We start from the raw sequence: 17,242 nt of genomic DNA on the forward strand, positions 1-17,242 counted from the left end.
TTTCTTTATGTATGAGCATTATTTTTTACTGTATTATTTTGCAATATTCCTTTTTATTATACCCTTTTATGTAAACCGATCTATTTAGATCTATTTGTTTTACCAAAAAAATGCATTTCAAGCATTCAGTTAACCTTTACAGAAACCCAGACAAGTAACTCTTTTACATTTTGATTTAAAGGTGTAAAAAAAAGAGATGCCTTTGGTCTATTAAATTGTTCCAGGCGTAAATGAAAGATCTGAATTGATCACTCCATTCAGTAAAAGGTGTCAACAACAAAGGCCCATACATTTTCTGAAAGGGGAATAAAGAAGAGCTAACAGGTCTCAGTAAATGTCTGCCACAACACTGCACAGAACAGGTGCAAAGTTAAGAAAGTCCTGAGCTTGTCTAGAGCTTTAATAAACACTCTTGTGTATTCTGCAGGTGCCATCATCAGCTCAGTTTCAATAACATCTTCTTAAAACTATGCTTTTAAGAAAGGAAAAGAATTGTGTTAACAAACCAGTTTTTATTTAATGTTGTTCCTGTCTGAGCACAAAACTGTAGTTTTCAACACCTTGCCTCCATGTAATGTAAATATCATGTAAAAGAAGATGTCTCTAATTCACTTCCCCTCATTGATGCTCTGGGTGGCTTTTTTGGTTGGGTCTTACCTACATGTTAATGACTGCCAGTGTATCTGGCTTTGCTTAGAGTCATTTATGATCCTAAGAAAAATTTGATTTGTAAAAAAATAAACCTCTGCACTGACATAATTCACATTAATTAAAGATATGAAGGTAAAATGTATTTCTATAAAGTTAAATGTTTGAATCAAGTTTAATTATGCCCTTAAGTAACATACCTTGTGATATTTTAAGACTTTTATTAAAATGTCTGTTCACAAGAAAAAGACATTCCCCCACTGGTAGTGCTTTTCTTATTTTCTTCCTGTTACTTTAGTAGTTTACTAAATGGTTTACTTTAGTAGTTATTACAATGTGTATCTAAAAGTGGAAGTCATGGCACACCCTATGAATTTGTGAAATTCGATTTTTAAAATATTTTATTTTTTGTGTTAATATTCTTGCTCCTGGAATCCACAAGGAACTCTTAAGTTGCTATGCTCTTGTAGTCTCTTCATATCATTATCCATAACACAAGGGGTGAGCAATCTAGAAATCATACCAAACATGAACAGTTTGTTCCCAATATCCACATATTCTCTATTATTTTTATCCACTCGTAGTTGTTTAGTATTAAGAAGATTGATAAATATGCTCTTTTATAGTGGAAGACTACATGTTTTACTACAGTACGTGTAGTGACTCCCCAGGTTATTCTCTCCAGTCCCTCTAAAGTCCAATAGTGCTTCCTTCCTGACCTTTTGGCATTTCCTGTTTAAATCTTATCACTTCAGAAAACCTTACATTGTACTCAGGACCGTCTGTGGCTAGACTTAGTAAAGGAGTTGTTTTTACAATCCTCTCATAAATAGGTTCAAGTTTTGGTTCCCTAAACACGAAGCACACCGAGACAGTCGATTTCCTTAGGTTTATTTTAATGTACATTTATTTTATAGAGCAAGCTTTAAAGTTAAATCAGCGTGTTTCAGAACTTTCACTTAACAGATGAATCATTTCCTTATTACATAAAAAAGTATTTAAAGTATTTTAAAGGAAACTTTTTAAACAATTGGCCATACCAATCACAGTCACCTCCACACGTAAAAAAAATACAGTGTGAGAAATCCACATTAGGACTGTGCATTTTCTGTCAAAGAAATGTGTCAATGTGTTCAATTTTAAGAAGGATTATTGTTTTACATGGAAAAATACATGTGTATGCGAATATATTATTATAGACACCATAAAGGAGATGTACTCTTCGATTTTTATTTTTTTCTTTATATTAGTTTAGGGCTTGACAAGTGAAACATTATAATTTACGCTGTATACAAATAAAAATTCGCTGATATGAAAAGTTTAGATCAAACCGCTCTTCTAGGATGTGATGTTATTTTTGACCCACAACCTTTTCGTGAAGCATTAACTGATACAGCATTTTATTATCTTTTTTACTCAAGCAACATTGGATATTTTCCAAACCACGATCAAAAAAGACTTTCTTGATCATCGCTGCAGAAAACAAAACGCTCCCAGAGGAAAGTCATTATTTTATTACAGTGAAAATGATAAGATTTGTTCCTGAGCTAAGCACACCTGTCTCCAGTTTGACCCGGGCTGTCAGCTTTTATCTTGAAATCTCACTCCTGCAAGAAACTTTGATGTGGCAATGTCTGCTAACACCTAACTACGATGTATTCTTATTGTTTAATTTTTAGACACAGAAAATAAACAAATCGTGTATATAATGTTACTTCCACTGAAGTTTAAAGCAATTTCTTAAAAGAAAAATGTTAATTAAAATGTGAACACTGGACTCCAAGGTGGAAATCAGATGTTTTGATGCGTACTTATCATGCTTACTCTGTTTTTTCACTTACACCTGGAAATTACTCATAAAGATTTTCGTCTTTCACCGTTCTCCCTGTATTTTACGCGTGCCATTTGTTTTTAGATAAACGTAACCAAATTGTTTAACCTTTAATCCCGCATAAATTCAAAATGTTTGCATGTACTTTATTGGAGGAATATATAAATTAACCCAGACAAAGACAGCTCCAAGATCTGAAACACAAATACTTCCTTAGACCTTAATTTATTTATGTAATTCTTTAACTTCATTAGCAATAACTTTCAGTAGTTTCTTTCTGCAGTAAGACTGGATAAAAACAAATGAGTGTTTTCTGGGTTTATATTTCTGTAATTTACAACAAAAGCATACGAGAGTAAAAAAATACTACCAACGCAGGAGTAATAACAAAGTTATTTATATTTTAAAATTAAAACGGGTGAATTCTTTCTTAGACAAAGGTACCGAGCTATGCGGAAGGTGAATTTATTTCTCCCTTCATTCAAAAAACCGTTGGATAATATAGCAATAAAACAAGCGACAGAGATGTGACAGCCGTAAATCTGTAAATTTTCTTACTTTATAATTTATAAGAACATGGAATAATACAATGGGTTTTCGGTATTCAATTTGAGAAAATGATTCATGCCACGATCTTCATTTTCAAACGCAATCCACATTTTTATCCAAGATAAATTAATTCCAAGAAGCTATGCTACTATGGAATCCTCGATTTTAAATGTGCTGAGGCTGCTTTTACGCAGTGGGGCACATTTGCAATCAGCCACGATTTATTTTTGCTTCATTAATAATACCCAAGACGGACTCGCATTGGTTCAGCTAGTCCGCTCGCTGACTCGGAGAGCTCGGAAATCAAGACTGTTTTTTGTCCCCCAAATTTTGAATCTGCAGGCCCGTGAGTTCTTTCATTATTGGGACTAAAAAAGAACGGAAGCGTTTCGCGCAGCTCAACCCAGACTTAGAAAAGGCAGTTCTCGGCAAAATTCTTTGGTAACTTTCCTTCTTATTTCTTTGAGGTCAAAAGCACACTCGATGCACTGTAAGAGATTATTTAGACAGAATCATATTTCTGTTTCTTTAGGAATAATGCTCTTTTTAGTACATAAGGGAGAAATTTATATAATCATTCAATTTATAATACTCTTGATCAGCCAGTGTGGTTTTTATTGGTATCAAAGGAAGTGAAAGAATTGGCTAGGCAAATTCACATCACTGTATTCTGCCAGGGAGAAATATTTGACCTCTGACCCAGCTAGTGCTTTTTCTCCCCTACTTTTATTTGAGAAAGATAGTAGTTTCCAGAAAGTAGGGATTCTGTATATTTCATCCAAATCCAAAAGGTGGTCCTTAAGTCTGTATAATTCACCCTAGAACCCTAACTCACGAGAAGCGGCCTTTCATACAGGAGTCTGAGAGACTGTGACAGCAGCACGCAACTGACCATCCCAACTACAAATTCTGTCCCAGAAGGAGGAAGAAGATGATGAAGACTAAGAAGGCACAAGCAACCGGCAAATCTCGTGCTGTTAATGTTTGAAATTTAGCACCACTGCTTATGATCAGAGTTACCTGGTCAAGGGATATATGTCAACAACATGTCGCTAACTCACTATCACAGATTCACTGCTTGCAGACACCTCAGATGCATCATCTGGATGGTCCATTAATCAATGACACTTCTTGACTTCACCGGCTGCCCAATGTGACTGTGAGCTATACAGCCGGCTTCTAAATACAAACCTGTAGTCTCTGGAGTGGTATTTAGGACATTTCCGAAGGATTTGCTTAGTGACTTGGACTGCAGTGAATTTGAGAACTGCCCCCCTTCTTGTAGATTAAATTCCATAGTTTTCAGTACCATCAGGGTTCAGCAGATCAGGTTTTAGGCAGTGCAGGTTTATAAGGTTTTCGGTCTTGGACTCGCTGTACATTTTATGAACTGTATTGAACTTAAAATGTTATTAATCAAATTCATAAACAATTCTTTGTGTACATAGACAGTGTGAAAATGCAGAAAGCCAAAATGATCTCCCGTTGTCACCCAGTGAAAGAGTTTTTCTTTTGTCATGTTATTTGCTTTTAGAGCACGAAATACATGATTATTTTATTATTTATAAAAAGCTTTATTGTCACATGAAACAAAAACCTGATGGAAATACAACATCGACAACCAAATCTATTTAAAATAAGCTCCCTAACTACCTGGTTATTAAATATCTCACAAAACTCTCCTCTTCTCTGTATGTAGACATCTTTGGGATCTTAGTATCCATTTTCATACAGAATTGACAGTAATGGATTACATTTATTTAGGGATTTATTTAACAAAGAAAATGTAGTAAACACACTCTTAGGTGTCTACACGATATATTCAATGTTCTCAGACTTGTAGCTAGATGAATAAGGTTAATGGGTTCTTTTTTCTTTAATGTGACCTTTACGAAAAGTTGACAAAATACGTACCACATACTGTCAGAAATGGTAACAGTTACACTCCCTATCCCCTCTGGTGCTGTAATCTTATTTTACAACAAGGGGAATTGGGAGGGTGCTACACGTTCCACTGTTTCCTGCTCAAATTGTCTAACGTCTTTCAAAAGCGCTAAAAATACACAAAACTTTTAAACGACTGTATAATTTTCATGCTGTCTGAAACACGGGTCCACATTTGATAAAAAAAAGTATCTTCCTGCCTCGCATTATATCTCATCAAAACATCAAGCCTGTTGGCAAGGCTTTGGAAAAGAAAGAGAAATTTTTCACTTGTTTTAGTTCAAGCGATGACTGCTTAAATAAAACAATTGGATTTATTTATCAGCAGACGGTATACACAATTCACGATCACTTAACACTCTGAATTAAAATAAATTTATTTCAAAGTGCTATTCACTAATAATGAGCCTTGTGGGGAAATACCAAATTATATGACCACACTGGCTTTAATTTGAGAATCAGATTTTGGCAGGGGGCCACAAGCAGAGCTCTTTTAACCTACAGTGGTTGGGGGAGTGAGAATTAGCAAAAACAGACTTGTCTGGACAACAGACTCTGTGGAACACACCCAGCACAAGTACTTAAAAGAGGAACAGGACTAGATGGCAATTTACAATACATTTTTATTAAATTAAGTGTACTAGTTTCTTATGAATCTTAAGATATAATATCCAATTTAATATATTTGAATGGACTAGATAAAACATTTAGGCTAATTTCAATAACACCTGGAACTACATCCCAAGGATAACATAGGACAGTGATACATAGGTATCTAACTGTTCCTTTAAAATCCAGTCTTTGAAGGTTTATAACAAGTAGGGTCACATGCGTGGAAAAAACTACACATATAAATAGTGATTTATGTCAGTAAAATCCGTTCTGACAATGAGAAATATTTTTTTTCTCACATGAATTTCTAGCTGCTTGAAATATTCAGGGATGCCTCCAGCATCAAGAAAACTGAAAAGATAAACAAAGCTAATGCAGACATCTGCACAGAGTTACTGTATATGCTATACAAATCAAGCATACCGACTTTTTAAGGAAATTGATTTGGGATAATGTGGTATGGTTTCCCTTCAGGAATGTTATATTTAAATCTAAACACAACTCTACAGTGTGTTTTGTGCCATATACGAAATATGAAAAATGAATTGTTTTGAATAAGAAGAGGCCAGCAAGTTCATTTTCTTTGGTTGCTAGAAGGAGCACAATCAGCAATTTCTTAAACAATCTGTATTTTACATCACAAGCAGTGAAGCAACTCAACTACTAATTGGCTCGGCCCCCTGTGAAGAACAGGTCTAGTGAATTGATCCTTTCTCAAGTGAAATGTACAGTATCTAACCTGAGGCATGGTTGGTTGGTTTTAGAGAACCAAAGAAATGTGTTTTTTGGACTGATATCTTGTTCAGACTCCAACATCCCGTTGTGTAAAGAGGGAAACATGAATCAGTGGACACAAGTGGAGACTGGAGGTACATTTAAAACCAAGAACATGAGGAACTGTGGAAGTGTGGAACTCAGCCATGTTGTTCAAGTCGATACCCAGTCGTCTTTCAAGAAAGGGCTGGAAGGGATCATTTTCTAAAGAAGGGTCTCCAGATTTAGGTCCTTAGTACACATCATTTTAATTCGTGTCCCCAGGTTCCTGTTTTGCTATTGACCCTAAAGTCTGTGAGAATTACAAAAATTCAAAAGAGTCTTTAGTTTATATACATCTTTTAAAGTGAAATGATTGAATACATCTTAGAAATGCAAACTTCAGAGCACTTATTAAAAAACATTTTTTCTTTAGGTATAAAAAGGTACAAATGAAATGGTCACGAGAATCCAATTCTTCCAAACTCCTTAAAAGATGTGAGAATGCAGTAATTGTATATTCAGGCATTTTTATTTCAATGAACTATGACATGTTACAGATGATAACCTTAAGATAACATACACAAATAAAGTGTAAAAAGGAAATACTGACAATTATCATTTAATCAGTAAGTATAATACCAGTGTGCTTAAAGTGGCACCAAGTTGTGCAATTGGAATTTTATAAGGAATGAAATCTATTCACAGGAGGAAAGCAATAAACCTAATTTTAAAAAAATGCATGGCATTTGGAGTAATTTATTTCTTGTCGATATAATTAGAAGACAATGTCCACTCTGATATTCTGAAGACTTATAGTCAATGATTCTCTTTAAGGAATTTAAATTATTTTTAAATAGTTCTTGGTATATTGATTTTTGAAAAAATAGATGGTAGGTTAAATTGAAGAATAGTGTTTCACATTCTCAACATTCTTATACCTATTTATAGATATCCTCATTCAGTTTAAACCTCAATTTCATTATTTCCTGTTTTTCATTTGCACACAAAGTGAAAACTAGCATCTCTCCAGGCAATATTAAAATGTGTATCTTTTCCCCCTTATAATACTTTATGTAATTAATTTTCCAAAACCATATACGAAGTTCCAAAGACATATCTAGAATCAGGTATGTTATTGTGCGTTTTCTTCCTTAAAACTCTGCAGATTTTCACTTCACGTTCATTGAATTGACTATCAAAATCAATTAAAACTATGTAGTGTTTTCAAAAATATACCCCAAAGCTTTTCTCTGTAAAGTGTAGTCCATTTCATCAATGGATGTATCAGAACACCCAAACACTTATGAAATGAGGATAGGTTTTCCATCTGTTCAAGCTTTATCATGTATGATATAGAACATTCCTAATATTTAAAGATGTACAGTATGCCTTCCTCACGAAGAAATCAAATATGTGCGATTAAAATAATTTTAAGTGAATTTGTATTGATTCTATTGAGGCCAACAACATCCATGAAGTGAATGCTTTGTGAATGCTTGGAACACTTTGTGAGAATAGTTTGGTTTAACCTGCTTGGTTAATGGGCAGCCTCCTGGCCACGGGAGGAGGACAAGGAGGCTCAAACCCCATTCAGACTGAGTGGACCCAGGGGAAAACGTCAAGATGGAAATGGGGCATAGGGAGGATGTCTGACACAAATTCCAATGGAGAAATAGGAGTGTAAGACGCTAACGGGGTTTAGTGAATGTAGCAAGTTTTATAATGATGGTGATGGTGATCATTGGGTATAGCTGTCGGTATCCCTCCAGAATTTGAGATTGTGGATAACTTCCGCATGTAGATTGTCTAGGTTTCTCACTAACCTGTGCTACCGATCATATAGGTTTCCAATGTACTTTTATATAACAGAAAATACTTATTTTCCTTATTATCCCCAGTAGTTTGAAATTTTTGTTCTATTAGTAAATCCCAATTGACTTATTTAGCTTTCTGAAAATTTTTTTTTAAAGTTAACATTTTGTTACAATTCCTAAATAATTCTCCGATTGTCGTTTCCTGTATTTGAAATAAAACCATTCTGTCTCCTGGCAGATTCCTAGCCTATTATCTGATGATAGAATTCAGACTGATTAAGATATTTCTGGCATTCAGGAAGCTACCATGAGGCAACATGACATTGTACAAGTTATCTGAGTCAACGTTTTAATTTAATGCAGGCTGTGGAGTTATTACAGTGTATGCAGATATTGATTGAAGAGTTGAAATAAAAAATACATTAATTAAAAAATAATAAACAAATTGTCTTGTACACTTCACCCAAGTGTTAAAATGTTAAACGTAAAATAAGAAAACAATCCAGTAAAGACTAATTCATATATTTTTAAATAAATACCACCATGATATACTCTACAATGTGATCAGCTGGCTGAAAATTTAACAGATTAACACTGAAAGTCAATAATTCAATGTCTCTGTCTGATCAGTTTAGACTATTTAATTAAAAGGTTTACTCCAACTCTGTCGTCTACAAGCAAATCTTAATTGTCCAGATCAGATTACAGTAACTTCGTCACTATGCAGCTCAGTTTAGGGAGGTGGTCTCTAATGAGTCTCACAGGTTTAAAGTCTGCAGACAAATCCTCAATTCCCTCTGGCCTAGAAACTGGTCATGCAAGTATTTTAGTAGTATGGGGGAGGAAAGATAGGCTTTTCAGTAGGGTGGAGTGTGGTTGGGTCTAGTTTTTAAATGCAGGTAGGAGACACCTGATTAATCAGGGCCGGCAGAATCCATGGAATAGAATGGAGACTGTGGGGGTTCTGATGGCGACATGCCCTGCTGTGTCAATACAATACCGAATCAAGATTCAGGCAAGGCGACAGCTTTGCAGTGGCCTTCCAAAACTATCTCACTTCCAGTTATAGATGTATTGAATTAGATTGAATTGAATTAACCTTTATTGACCCTTACAGGAATCCGTCTTGCACATCAAGAGCTCACAGCATAACATATGACAATACAACAACAGAACACCACCATGAAACAAAACGTTTAACAACACTGGTCAATGTATGTGTAAATAATCCAAAGAACACCTGAGCAACAGTCAACATATATCCACTCAAGAAAAAAATATATAAAATTACAGTAACACAGTGACTGAATTTGTTGTTTTAACACTTTTCCAGTTTCATCAGGTTCAAAAAGTTTTTGATCTGTAACAACTTTAGCAAAACAAAACCCACCTGCCTGCAGTCCTATATCTGAGTTTGTGAAATTCAGGAATAAAAATCTCAATAGCCAAGCGCATTTTAAACCAACAGTCGAGAGTCATCTGTGTCATTCCACATATCCCAATCACTAGGTCATGAAAATTGTAGAAGTCCATGGAGTGTTTTCGTGAGGCTCTCAAATCTTAGTTTTAGACGTTAAGTCTGAGCAGAGATCTTCCTTGCCTCAGGTGCTGCACATCCACTGCAATGAAGACGAACTGAAAAAGAAGGAGAGGTTAGATCTATTTATTTTCTGATATCTGTTGCCGCACAATAGTGCATTGTTTAAGGCAGGACTTTTGAAACAATAGGCCCGTGCTTAAATCCTGTACAAATTGTGAAAGGAAAAGCAAGGTTGAAAAAAAGGAAGTGTACTTAATTAATATGGACATGACATCTACACCACATTGACTCACATAAAAATGCAGACTATATAGATGTTAAAATACAGAAATATTAGGGAAAGCTGTATAAATAGAGGGCAAGCTTTAAAGAATGTCAAATCTAAAAACCAATCCATAATAACAATTCTGTAGCAATTGTTGTAAGTTCTTACAAATATGAGAAATGCAAAAAAATCCAAATCCAAATACTTTTTATTTAAATCTCACAAAGAAATGCCGATACATTTAAATCAAGTACCTGTGAACATAAGTAATGTGTATTTTTAAGTTGAAGTAACAGCTTCTGTGGCCTATAATGAAAAAAAGTGCTTAGTTCCATAAAGCTGTGATAGTATTTAAAGTGTGCTTTAAAAATAACATTTCGATTGCCCATTCCACTCACCACACATCAGGAATGCAAGTACTCAATGAGGCTGTGTATTTCCCTTGTACGGTTTTTCTTAAATATGTGATCACTTCAGAAACAGCGTCAATTCCCATCCTGTCTGAATTAGAAAACGGTAGTGAGTCAGTGTTGACAAGTCAATTTTTGGAGATTAAATCTTGGACACTGACTTAATTATTTTAACAGTGACAGAGTAGGATTTCCCTGCTTCACAGAGCAAGCAGCAGTGATGCAACTTCAAAGCTTTGGAGCTGCCAGGGGCTTGCAAAATATTTTTTTTCCCAGACAAAACATTTGCTTATGTTTTGACATGTAAATTAGAACTCTGGATATTAGAGACATCACACCCAAATCATGAAACACTCAGTTGGAATAAAAAAAAATATTTTTTCTACATTTTTAAAAATGATCTTGTTTTCCATTCCATTTTTCAAAATACCTCCGGAGAAAAATGTGCTCCTGGTGTTCTGAAATGAACTATCAACATATAAAGGTTAGAGAAGCTGCATCCATACATCTAGAGAACCATTATCAGAAAGCACAGGGCAAGCACACTCACAAGCATGAAAAACTGCAGAAGAGAAGTTTACATTTTTATCAACATTATTTTGGTGTTTTCATAATTTAATTAAAATAAACAATTACAGGAGAACGTATTTATCTGCCTTTGCTTATTTAATTTAGGGACATAAACCTTTTTTTTTATTTTTCATTTGTAAAGTGGTTATATATCTTGTGAAAAGTATCCGTCCATCCATTTTATCCAATACAGGATCACGGGAGAGCTGGAGCTAAACCCAGAAAGCAATGGGAATAAAGCAGGACTCAGCCTGGATGGGATGCCAGTCCTTCGCAGGCTTTTGAAATCATGCAACCAGCATTCAAATATTAAAATGGAATGTTATCACAAAATAAAACAACATTTCTGTGTATCTAAAAAGCTGATTATCTTCTGTGATTGTGGCTTTCTTTGTATTTATATTAAACAGATAAAAAGTCTTCTCTAAAGCCGTTACATTCAGGTATTTGTCTTTCAGAGCCTGGGACTTGAACAATGCAGGTGAACCTGTAATTTCCATACAATGAATCAAGTAGCTAATGACTGCATAAGGAGGCCTCAATCTACACTCCACAGAACCCTACAAATTAGTGTCTCCCAGCAGGAACGTGTTAGTTTGTTTTTAGCTCAATGAACTCACCTTAGTGATATAGTTTAAGCCATACTGCTGACAGCAGGATGATTTTCTCTTCTTTTTACAAGAAGATGATTAAACTCCAGAGAGCATTGTCTGGGCAGATCTCCACATCCATCTTGCTGAGAACACCGAGACAAAACCTAATATTCACTGGCTACAAAAGCACATATAATTGGATTTTGTTCCATAATTTGTTGTTAGGTTTTGAAGACTAAGTCTGAAAGTTCAGGTCCTAAAATGAAATCTATATAATATGTATAATATATTATTTAAATAATAATAATAATAATAATAATAATAATAATAATAATAATAATAATAATAATAATAATAATAATAATAATAATAATAATAATAATGAGGAGAAACAGCAACTTTAACAAGTTCTTAAAAATCTTATACTCACACACACACATGCCACACACACTTGCACAACAATACTTTCACAATAACAATAATGTTTGGCAGCACAATATTGTTACTACTGGAATAAAAAGTGGAAACTGATAAGTTTTATATGTATTATACGCATATATTTGTGAGCATGTTGTTTCAGGAATGTTCTATGCTGATATTCAAGTATCTCAGCAAAATCAGTACTCTAAAGTACCTGCTCAAATATAATGTGTATACAGCTTTGTGTAAATGCTGAGTTTTCACTTTTATCAATTTAAGTGCTTTCCGGTTAGATAATGATTTGTTGAAATACAAAATGAAATAACCCAAGCTTTCACACAATTCTGTGATACATTTGTGTTTGTTTGCACTGGGTGGTACCACATTTTGTTATGCCAAGGACAAATTCAAAATACTAAGCTGATACGGTGACTTATCTTTTTCATTCTGATATTTCTCAGATATGTTTAAACCTCAGTGTTGTTCAGAAATTCAACGATCTCCAGAGCATTTTGTTAAGATATTGTGCCGGGTGAGTTGCTGTTTTTTTCTTTTCATCTCAAACTGGAGGTGATTAATCCCTGGACGCAGTGTCCAGGACGATGCAAATCTTTACAGATATTACTGACTTTGTGGGGAAAGCCTCCACTTCCTTTTATCTGAGGCAATCAGCAGGAACAGCATGCTTTCGACTTTTATTTGTGCGCTGTTTATAAGCTTGAAATTCTATCAGCAGCCAACAAGTTTTGTTATTTTTCCTGTGGTGTTTGTCGAGCTGCAGCTGCAGTTTATTATTTTTTTTTGCAGAAAGACAGGAAAGCAAATCTGGAAAAATACTCCTTGCATGTCATCAGCAGTTACTTGCTTGTAGTGCCGAGAGCTGGCAGAGTGACAACGTGACACATGAACAGGGTGAGTCTTAAACATTAGGCTTCACCCAAGAGATCACTCAGTAGGTTACACTCAAGGTTTCTGCTATTTTTCGACTGGAGGAATGTTCTGAAACCTCGGTTTTCTGCCCACCTTCTTCCTGTGGTTGAAATTATGAGGAAACTACCCACCCTAAGGTGGCAGGGAAGGGATGAGTGAAGACATCACTTTTACTTTTTCTTTTTGATAGAACAAGAAGCCGGGGAAAGTATGAAATGCTTTCTATTTGAAAACAACTGAATGACTGAGTAGACTATGATTTTTTCCTGCAATATCTGCTTTTAATCTCATCACAATTTGAAAATATTTCACAGATATCTATGAAAAAAATTTCACAGGTAACAAAGAGTTCCACAGGTATCGTTTATATCAGTTTAAAGCATTCACATGGAGACTACATTACCCATTTCTCCATTAGAAAATATACACTACATACTGATAATGATTTCCATAAACTTATCTTTAAACCAAAGAACAAATGTTTCTGTATGTTTAAAATGTTCACGTGCAACTGCATTTCCAAGATAAGAGCATCTTTTCATGAAGGACTTAGATTGACTGTGAACTGAAGCTGAACATTTGTGTCAAATTAAATATTTAATGAGAACAAACTCCTATAACCTGGTAGGCAAGCACAAGTTTTTAGCTGTGGCACTTCTTTTAGATATGCAAGAAAGTTAGGTGTAAGTTTCTCATCATATCATCACCAAAAATATACTATGTATTTAAAATTTTAATTTCAATGTCGATGGAGAAGCTGACGAGTTAACACACTTTTGTTTTAGATTTTCTAAACTTCTCACCTTAAAATCAGTTTAATGTGGAAAAAGTTCAGGGGATATGAGAGAGCTATCAGAGATCAGCCTCCCATTGTATTTGTGAGTTTACACAGTGCGTGAAAGCTTGTACAGTGAAGTCCCTCACTTGTAATACAATGGGGTTGTATTTATTTATTGCTTAGTTTCTATCAGGGTGGGCACCTTACACCTGATAGTGTCAGTCAGCTTAGCACAGAATTGAGGTCCTTCTGTATTCAATGCTAACATGAATAAGCTCTTCAACAAGGCAGGTCTTACTTCCAATCACTACCACAATCATTACCACTTTGGAAAGGCACCAGAGTGACAGTTCTCTTCTGTGAAGAGATTCTTCCAGGTTATTTGCGATAACATTAACACGTTCATGACACCATTATAAAAGCAATGCAGCAAAGGTGAGCTTAATTCTTTGTTGTCATCTTGAGTCTTTTAAACTGCCATAGATGCAAAAAAAGGTGAAAGTTTCTTTGTGTCCATTAACATTTTGTAAGTTTCTCTTGGAAATGTTTTTTTTTTTTTAAAAAAAAGGTTTTACACAAATTTATTAATATACTCAGGTTGGTGAGTATTATTTGTGTTTATATTGTTATTTAGGTTTAATGTCAACTTTAAAATCGCCATGCTCACCTAAGGCTCTGCATGGCTTGGCACCTCAGGACCTTAGTATCATCCTACTCCACACCTCGCAAACTTCACTCTTCTAATTCTGTCTGCACTTCATATGGGTGATATAGCCTTCTCCTGCTATTCCCCCAGAGCTCTGGAATTCTATCCGAAGATATCAGAGAGTCACCTTCCCTCAGCACTTTCAAATCACCTTACACCCGAAGAAGGCTCCACAGCCGAAACATTGTGTTTTCTTTCAGCATGGGATAAACCTATTACTTGTTCACTTTCAAATCTAGACTCAAAACCATTTTCTTTAGGAAAGTTTTTAACTGTTTCTTTTTCTGCCCGTTCCTTTCCTTCTGTATTCCAAACCTTTATTGTAATTGTGTAATTGTGTAATTCTGCAGTCTCTTCTCATCGTGTGCATTTTGAGAAACGCTTTTAAAGGCACTGTATCAAATAAATTGGTATTATTAGATTGTGAAAATGATACTGAAAATGATGATAGAATTATGATGATGAAACAGTCTCCTGTTGAATAATTTAATCTAATAAAAAGGGGTAAGGCCTGAGAATCAACTATTTCCTAATTACATCGAATAAAATCAAATAGGAAGAGTTTTCTTTGAAAACCTGACACTTTACAGGTTGTGGGCAAACTTGGCCCTGTTAAGTAAGTAAAGTCCTGGATTTGTTAAAAGAGGTGTGTAGAATGTCATTCTGTAAAAACAAAGTCACCTAATTAGGTTATTTTGAAGGGAGATATTATTTTGGGTCACTTATGATAGAAACACCTTGTTCATTCTTGCAATAGCAACTTCCCATTTTGGGCTCATGTCATTTTAACTTACCACTGCACAATCACTGGGACCTTCTACAAAGTAAGAGTCTAAAGTAACGATTCACCTTTATATCTGAGGGTGTTTTTTCAGTAGGATAATCTTTTTCTGCCTCACACATACACTTAACACTACCATGTACAGTGTTCACATGTTCTGCCTTGTTATGTTACTTTTTATTAATTAGACCATCTTTATTTATTTTGGCCTGAAGAAAAAATATCAGAACAGTAACAAAATAACCAAGTACAATGTAACAGGTTTCCTTCTCCCCAGTGATCTCCCCATCCCTCCCCAGACCTCACAATGGTTGGACATGAGTCATTCTTTCATTTATTCTACTTGCGACTTTGCGCCTGTGCACCAAAGTGGCATTGCTAGTATTTCACTAGCAGTACAGAGTTCTTTCATCACTTTATCCCTGAAATATGAAAATCATTGCCATATCAACATCATATTATTCTTATTATAACTTTCAGTGTTCCACTCATGACATGCAGATTCAAAACTGAAGCACTATGCTTCCTCCTTACAGTGCTGTAGTGGACTAGTACATAGGTCACATCAAATAGATTTATTTTTATTAAACGTATGAGACAGTGATTATACCCAACATTTTCTATATTCATAAACTGATGCAAGCAGATACCAATATTACAGTCACTCTCAGTGCAACTCAGATTGTTAAGGGTTTAAAAGATCATTAGTTTCTTTAAAGGCACAAAACACTTCCTACCGTACTCGCATATTATAATATATTGAATTTGATGGTCATACAGTATGTCGTGTCTAATATATGGCCTGATCAAAGGATCACAAAAAGGGCTTCATGTTATTTAACATTGAACATTCATGTTCAGCCTCCATCCCAGTAGAATCTATAGTGGTATGTTCACTATAAATCTGATTTTCACAAAAAAAACATTGATTTGCAAAGGAAAACATTACTAAGTAATAACCTCACAACAGGACACTCAGATAGAGGACTCATTGATCAGTGGTTAATATTAGCTACAACATATTAAAAAGCTGCAGAAGCTGTGGTTTTAAAAATTGAAAAATGTATGTGTTCTGTGAGGTACTGGTGGAGTTCACCAACATTGTCTCCTAATGAGTCTTAATATATTTTAAATTATTGTTGAAATACCTGGGGTGTCTATGGCTCAAAGCAAAACAGCAGTAGATGAAACAAGTAAAAAACTTTAAAATAAAGGAAATACAGCAAATTATATAGAAGTGTTCTTAAATGCTATTTCATTTGTTTTCAATGTTAGTTCAAGTCTATTCTCCATACAGATTTTCAATTTCCCAGAAGGGGGAGCTCTTAATTCTTCACACTGAAATTGGCAAATTCTCTGTTATTTAAAGTATCACATGATACAAAAAGCTTAGGGTTTCCTTTTCTAAACTTAACATTTTATAAAACTTACACGGCTTTGTTTCACCAATAATAGCATTTTCTTCTATTCTAGTCCTTACTCATTAAAATGAAAGGTGAAAAATATAAATTTAGAACTCAAAACAGCAGAGTATAGTACATGATGTAGGGTATAAAACAACAAAAGGTGTGTAAAAGGCAAACAACACAGCTCTGTGAATAAAAATGAATTTTATTTATGGAATTGACTTCTAGTTTTTCCCTTTGCATACAAACACAGCTCCATACTCCAAATATTTTATTTACAAGTCTTAAAGGTGTTACCTGTGATCAACTGTTAGTTCTAGTTAAGATTGTAATCCAGCGGTTTTAAAGAGGAAATATACTTATCTACTCATTCCTAGTTAAAAGACAGATTATCCCCTGTCCCAGTCAGACTGCCCAGAGCTAACCAGGGCAGACAAAACTTTACCTGAGATAAAGCTAAGCCAGACTGTATAAAGTGCACAAAGATTTGCCTTCTCTAGATTATTATCTATCAGCTATGTCAAACAAAAATTCCTCAAATTGCAGACAGTAATAGCATAGTAAATACTGTCCTCCTTCTTAAATCTTCGCAAAAAATTCTGAACACAAGGGGGAAATAGCAGAAATCTGACCACCTGGATAGTTCCTTTTCTTGATAGCTGAAATATTTGAGAAATAAGTTATATTAG

This window comes from Lepisosteus oculatus, chromosome 6 (assembly GCF_040954835.1).
Source record: "Lepisosteus oculatus isolate fLepOcu1 chromosome 6, fLepOcu1.hap2, whole genome shotgun sequence".
Classification (NCBI taxonomy): domain Eukaryota; kingdom Metazoa; phylum Chordata; class Actinopteri; order Semionotiformes; family Lepisosteidae; genus Lepisosteus; species Lepisosteus oculatus.